Source organism: Centruroides vittatus, unplaced genomic scaffold (genome assembly GCF_030686945.1).
Source record: "Centruroides vittatus isolate TY-2023 unplaced genomic scaffold, ASM3068694v2 scaffold_2569, whole genome shotgun sequence".
Classification (NCBI taxonomy): Eukaryota; Metazoa; Arthropoda; class Arachnida; order Scorpiones; family Buthidae; genus Centruroides; species Centruroides vittatus.
The window spans coordinates 1-7542 of NW_027122690.1; the positions used below are offsets into that span (position 1 = coordinate 1).

Genomic DNA, 7542 nt, shown 5'->3' on the forward strand with positions numbered 1-7542 from the left:
TGTACTTTATATTAAATTCAAGACAAAATTTAATCAGCGATTGCGTTAATATCTTTTTTTAATGTCAACTGCATCGCGATATTTTTTGTATATAATGTGTTAGTTGTTATTTAAACTTTTCTGGTATTATATAGAAACAATATATAAGTTCAAATTTGAATATCGAATCTAAGTGTACGTGTATATTATAAAATTTTGCATCCAAATTAATTAGGTTATTAACTGCCGTAGTATCTTTAAACGTAAGGCGAGAAAACCATATAGGCTCTTCGAAAAAACAACTTTCAATAAGTATGCGGAAATACTGTTTTACTTAATGGATTATATGCGTGCACTCGTTCTAACGGGCGTCTAAAAGGAAATTAATATACAGTATTAGGAATATCGCACTAATAAATAAAATATTAATAGAGTAAAACCCTAACTGTAAATACGAATTTTTACTCGGTAAATTTATAAATTTTAATTTCAGATTGGAAATCTGGAATGAAATAATAAGAGAGGAAGAATAGTTGGCGTGTTTTCGGCGATATCGTTGGAGATTTTTGTCATAGTCGTGTGGAGTTGGCAACCAGTGGTGGCTTTTGTTGTTTGACGGAGAATTGTCAAAATAACCATGTGGTAAGTTTGTATTATGACGTAAATTTACGCTAGTAATTAGTTTTTGAGGAGTTATGCTCATTCAGTTTCTCATAAATTTTAATATTAAGCTGAGAGAACGACTAGAAATTATTTAATTGGTTAAAGAAACTCAACCAAGATAACTTTGGTGTTAAACAAGCACAATATCTAAAAATATTGCTAAACTTTTCAGAAAAATGATGATTTTATGAATGCATATGACATCAAAATCACGTGTTAAACTGTATCCTGAATAACTCAATATTTCCCCGATTATGATAGGAAAATCCTCTGTATAGAAAGGGGGGAAATGTCTGAGTAATAATGAACATGAATTTCAGGAAAAATTAATTGTTTCTTCCTTTCAGACATTTTATAGCTATTAAATATTATCATCTTCCTATTTGAGTAAAAACAATCTAAAAGAAATGTAGAAATGCATCCTAGAAACATTACAAGGGATTGTTCCTAGACATATTTACCTAGACCTTTTAAAACTTGCTTCTGGCAATGCTAAATGATTGGAAAAACTAGGAATATTATCCTAAAATGGTATATGAAATCAACGTTTTTGTTACAATAGACAAAAAATGCTCGTAAAGTATTAAGTGTGGCTATTTTGTTGCAGACTGCTTCGATAGTCGACCGTGTAAGCCGAAATCTGTGCATAATTAGTCCGTCCGATCGTGTTTAGGCAAGCTGTTTTTGCCAGAAGCGTCGTAAGACAACCCCTTTCTTGATGATATGAAAGAATATTGGTTTGCCTGGCTTTCGGTGATAGAAAAAATTTACTTATATTATCGGGATTCGTTGATGTATATTTGTATAGAAAAAATTATTGTGAAACGCTCCTGGTAGTCGACTAAGTGGTGAGGCAATGTCGAGTCTTTGGGAGATAACGAGGGCTCCGAGATTTGGGTGTGTATTTTTTACAAAATGCCTATTATTGAGCTCGCTTATTCTTTCGTGGTTGCTACGTTTGTCGGGCTCTTGACAAAGGTAAACTGTCGTGTGACCCACCGGTCGACGACTGGGTGAACGGCCTCTGTCATTTGAATTATTTTTTTCATAATGTAAACAAAGGTCTAATAAAAAATGTTTTTTTTTCAGGCTATGCATAGAACAAACTATTTTCGTGTATGAATTTTGCTTTCTGTGCTACTATGTATTATAATAAAAAATGTCAAAGTCCAAAACAGCTGTAAACAGTCAACTACTGGTGCCATTATGCTATATTTAGTGTGCCGTGTGTGGTTACGTGGAAATTGTAATAAAAATAAATTGTTAAATAAATATGTATTTAGAGTAGCATGAAAGTAACTTGGCAATTAAAATTTTCATTGTAATTAAATTAATTTTGAATACATGAGAGTATTTTTGCATTAATGCATCATTTAAGTTTCTATGCATAGAATTAAGTCTTATGTATTGTATAAACTTATACAATGAATAAAATTAAATTTGCAATATCAATGTTATACACAAAATAGTATATCTATATCACAATATCTAATAGTATATCTAACAATAAAAACATACAAAAATATTTTTGTTAACCAGTGGCATGTTATCCTATGGGCAAAAAGGGCAATTGCCTGGGGTCTCCACTAACAGGTGGCCCCAAATCAATCGTTTACAAGAAAATATTTTCCTCAAAAAATTTTCCCAAAGAAAAATGTCTGAAGTCAACACTGTACTGTATGTGGGCCCACAAATTCAAATTCACCTGGGCCTCGTGAAGTTATAATATGCCACTGTCATTAACTTATTTCAATTTTTTTATTTTGTTTTATGATTCTTTCAAGTTATCAAAAGTAATAAGATTTACATATTAAGATTTTTTTAAAGAAAACATTAACTTAGTGTATTTGACAAATATGATGATATATTATTATAGACTCACATTGGCATCGCTACCTGGTGGGACTGTCTGTAAGTGTTGACGTTAACCAGTAGTTGACTTAAACCCATAGCGTGTAATTTTTGTCTTCAAAGAAAGTTATACTGCGTACCAATTATTAAATTTCACTATATACTTCACTTTAAGACTGCAGTTTCTATTTTCTGATAATTTTTCTGAATCTTATCCATTATAATCCTGGAAGTAATGTTATGTTAATAAATAATTTTGCTGATTGAGGTTTAAAAATTGTTTTTACTGAATCTTGTGCTTTTTGGCCAAATGAGAATATAAAAAACCATTGGAATTTATAATTCTCTTTTGCTTGATGGCCAAAAGAATACTTATTCATTTATGTTTTGGCATTTTAAAAACAAAATTCCTTAATATAACTGTAAAATGTAAGATCATAGTACTTTTCATATGTTATGCATAAAACCTTAAAACATCCTGAAATTTTGAATACAAAAATCAGCTAAACTTATATTTTGTTCAAACTTTCTGAAAATAATAATAATAATAATATTCCACACACAAGTTTCAAACTATTCGCATTATTAATTTGCAATGTCAATTATTTGCTAATTGACAATTAGGTATTTGTAAATTATAATTTTGGATTAAAATGACCAACTTGAAGTTTATCTTAGCCTGCATATTATCTTTTATTGTGTTTTAATAATTTAGTTATCATGTGTCATAGCACCAATACAAAGAAACTTAGAAATTTGCATTATTTGAAAAATAAATGATTTCGAGAATATTTTTAATACTGGATCAGAGTTAATGTATCTGGAAATATGGAATGCTGGACTTTTCTCAGAACCTTATAGAAAGTTATTAATTAATATCTTGTTACAAATAAAGATGTTTTACATACTGTATTGAACTGCACTTTCAGGGGTTACCCAGTGGTAAAGAAATATGATACGGAGAATGACAACTAATAAAAAAGTTCTATATTGGAAGACTATAGCAAGACAGAAAAGTATAAGGTGATTTTCAGTAAACTCCAAACTGAAAAGTAGGTAGTTTTATGATAACTTACCATATCCAAGAAACTTATCTAGGCCTTGTTATTTCCAGTTGTAAATTTAGCTTTTTAGCTTTATTTGCATATATATTAAAGTCTCTTCAAATTAAATCAAATTCCGAATCATTAACTGACCATCTGATTATCTACTTATTGAAATTGTCCTTTTTTACAAGAAAGGCCTGATTACTCCAAGCACTTGTTGGTGATCAATAGTAGTATCTTTTGGTATTTCCCTCAGCAAATTTTGCATTGTCTGTTTGTATAGGGTCTTCTTTAAATTTCTGACCATTTGCACTTATTGCACTTCTTTATCGATGATATGATAGATTCCTTACATATTTCCATAGTGTTGACCAACTTACCAAAACAATGGACGACTTGCCTGTTCTTCTTGACATTATTCAAATCTATCCTTATTTTCATTCCTGATTTTGTCTAGCCTTACAGAAAATGTGTGATGGATAATCAATTTATTTTAGTAGAGACTTTACATTATTACAGTTCTTGTTTTGATCTACAGTATATAATATAATTGATGACAAAATCACTTGTTATTCCTCTTGACAACTTCTTACCTGACCATGTCAATTTCTGATTCTGCTTCATTTCCTTCAGCCAAGTCAGTGTGTGACAGGTTATGTGAAATCATGCCATGTTTTTGCCACTCAATCTGTCTTGTTGATGGTTTGACATGTGCTCATACTGCAGCATTCTTGTCAACAGCTCGCTTTACGTTGATCTTTCTCTAGACATAGTTATCAATGTTGCAAAAAATGATCCTTAGGTCTGCTTCAGTATTTAGCCTGTACAGTGTGGATTATTCCAAGATCAGCTGTAGAGCAGCAGTATAAAGCACTCAACTTGCATGTTTTCCAGGCAATCATTCTTCATCTCTATCACATCATTCTTAGGTTAAAAGGGATGAAGGAATGTATTGCAGTGTAGTGTGAAATCATTTCTTAGCTGAAGCATTGCAACAAAACATTGCAGTTAATCACTAGTTGGAACTTTTGTTTCTCTTCAACAAACACCCAAAATGGTCAGAATCCAATGCTGCAGCAGTTGGAAGAAAAGTCATGTTTGATCAGTATTGAAAATGCCATCTGTGCTGTACTTGAATATTGTATCTTGCCTGTAGGTTATGCACATGCTATGTGCAATAAAACATCAATTTTTTCTGTGCATATAGCTTTTGAGATAATTCCATACTTTTCACAAAATCCTGTAAAAAGAAGAAACTGTTCATGGGACAGTGGCATGCTTGAACATCTTGAAACCATATGAAAATAACTTTCTATGCATCCTCAAACTGTATGCTATGCATTTTATTTCTGCTGGACCCAACATTGGATCTTTTTAACTTTTTTCAATGTTGGATGATTTTCTAAATTCATTGACAAAATGGAAAGGGTGATGCCATGCTCCCTTGCAACAACAACTTTTTTACTGAGAATCAATTTCTTGTAGGAAAGCACTTTTCAAACAATGAAAATTGGCTGCATTTTTTCCTCTTTGGCATATTTTATTATCTGACAATATTACTTTCAGTGTCTGATGGACCATAACTACAGTGTAGTAAAGTATATTACCAATTTGATACTAAAGTAGTATAAGGATTCATTGAATATAAAACTTATTTGCTCCTCTAACTTCTTAGTATCATCCCTAGTAGTCATCTAGTGGTGATGACATTCATGTCACTGGTGCCATCCACTCTTATAGGTTTTTTTTCTTTTGCTGTTCTGGGCACTTCTAGGATATTCTAATATGGGTAATGAAGAATCCAGTCCACCCACCACACTAGCCTTGACTTAATGCATCTTCTAGACATGCCCATGCCCTCCTTTTGTGCAGTCGTCTATGGAATTTCATAATTATTTTCATCTAGCCCATCCCAGTGTTTTGATATACTGGGAATGTTTAGTATAGTGAATAAACCTTTGGTACTCTGGAATTTATATTGACAGTTCTCAAGCCAAGTCTTACAAGTGGCCACCTGAAGTTCAAAGTTTTTGCTATACTAAAATTTCATTATATGAGTGTTTTCTATAATAGAGTTATCTATATATTTAGCAGTAAAAATTAAGCACATTCTCTCAAATACACTTTTAATTTTCTTTAAAACTATATTGTTTTCATTTTAAACAAGTACAACAAATCCAAAAAATATTTTTATACCATATTGAACAATAACAAAAAAAGGAAGGATTCCAAAAAATGCAATAAAAAATAAATTTAAATAGTTTGTTGTCATAGCAATTACAATCACATTAAATTACAAATATTATAAATTACAAGTACAGATATAGTGAAATATAGTATGAAAACTTAAACAGAACGATTCTTTATTTATCTAAAATATAAATTTTACAATAATTCATAATAAATAGTCTGTTTTTACAGTGATCTCTATTACATTAAATATGATAAAGAAAATTTAAATCTAATTTTATTGTGTTTAATTAACATAGGGATGATTAGTCCAAAATAAAAATCAAGACTAAATCAAACTCTGAATGGAAGTTTTTACAAAAACTTTAAATCAAAATGGTCCTAGGAATGCAAAAGTATAGTTCACTGACCATTTATAGAAGAAAATGTTGTGTGCTTTTTTCCATAATGGAAATGTTTGTTAAAGGATTGCAGTGACAAAGTTCAATATCAACATTCTCTAAAGGACCATCCCCATCATCAGTTACAGGTATCGTAGAGTAGAAATATTAAAAATTTTTTATCTGTGGAGCAGATAACCTGAATAATTAAAAAAAGCATTATTTAAAATTGTAGATTCTAAAATATGAATAAATGTAGTAATGATTTAAAATAATTGTAATCACTTCCAGCTACTTACCATTGAGTCGATTCTCCACGAAGTAATTGTAATACATAGATGATACGTAGCTGCTCTAGTGGTGCATCAGAAGCCTACACGATGTCACATAACTCCTGGCTATAACTGCTCACAATCGGTTAAAGCTATTAAACATGTAAAAAATAAAAAGTCAGAATCAATGTATTCCAGAGTTACATACAAGAGTTGAGAAAAATTATTTATTATAAATTACATTATTTCACAAATAAAAATATTTAGTCAAGTGAAATCTTGATAGGTTAAAGCTTTATTTGTGTATATAAAATGGATTAGTTCTTAAAATGGGGAAGAAATTGTTTTTCATCACAATAATACAAGATTAAATTCAAATATATTAACTATACAATCACACAGAGAGAAAGGAATTATACAAGGAATGAAAAGGTACATAAAATCAGTATGATAAGGAAACATTATTATTTATATTATTGCCGAATTTCCAAAAAGTAGTAATAAATTTAGGAAGGTTGTTTCGACTTGGAATTAATCGACGGCAATATGATATTTGTATATATAAAACTGTTTAAGTACATACTCTATTTAACTAATTGAAATAACAAGCTAAAAATTCATTTTTTAAATGCTGTTATCAATAGATAGAAATTTTAAATTCTCATCAATAATTTTCCAACAATTTACATTAAGATTTAACTCTCTGCTAATGTTTTTCTTAAATGTTTATAACTTATCTTAATATCAAATAAGTATAATTTGAAGGACTAATTTATTATAAATATTTTTTTCAGACCTTTATAAGACATGGGAAAAAATCATCTTATTTTTCATATATAAATCAGATGAGAATATGTAAATTGTAAAATTGTGGTTATATTAATAAATTATTTTTTCTAATTAAAATTGTAACTCCTGTTAATTTGAACGCCTGAATGAATAACATTATTTTTCCAGCATCATTGTACAGTAATAAATTGTTAGACTAGGCAATAAAGATTCTAAACTTTTATATATCATTTTTTTACTGCATCAATGTATCATAAATTAAAATGCCTTACCTTTCTGTTGTTTTGCTTATTAATTTTTTCAGCACAAGAAGTTCCAAAATGATTGCATGTCTCTTTGCAAAACGGATTACAGTACATTTGAGAATGATAC

General features: G+C 29.8%; 1 long non-coding RNA gene across 1 annotated transcript; it reads right to left on the bottom strand.

Annotated features, from left to right (window-relative positions):
• Positions 1 to 5958: 5958 nt before the first annotated feature.
• On the bottom strand, positions 5959 to 7542 carry LOC136987657 (uncharacterized). The gene is made up of 3 exons (XR_010882651.1): positions 7443 to 7542; positions 6409 to 6533; positions 5959 to 6308 (listed from the first exon to the last, which is right to left on the bottom strand). It is a non-coding gene; the product is annotated as an uncharacterized lncRNA (long non-coding RNA).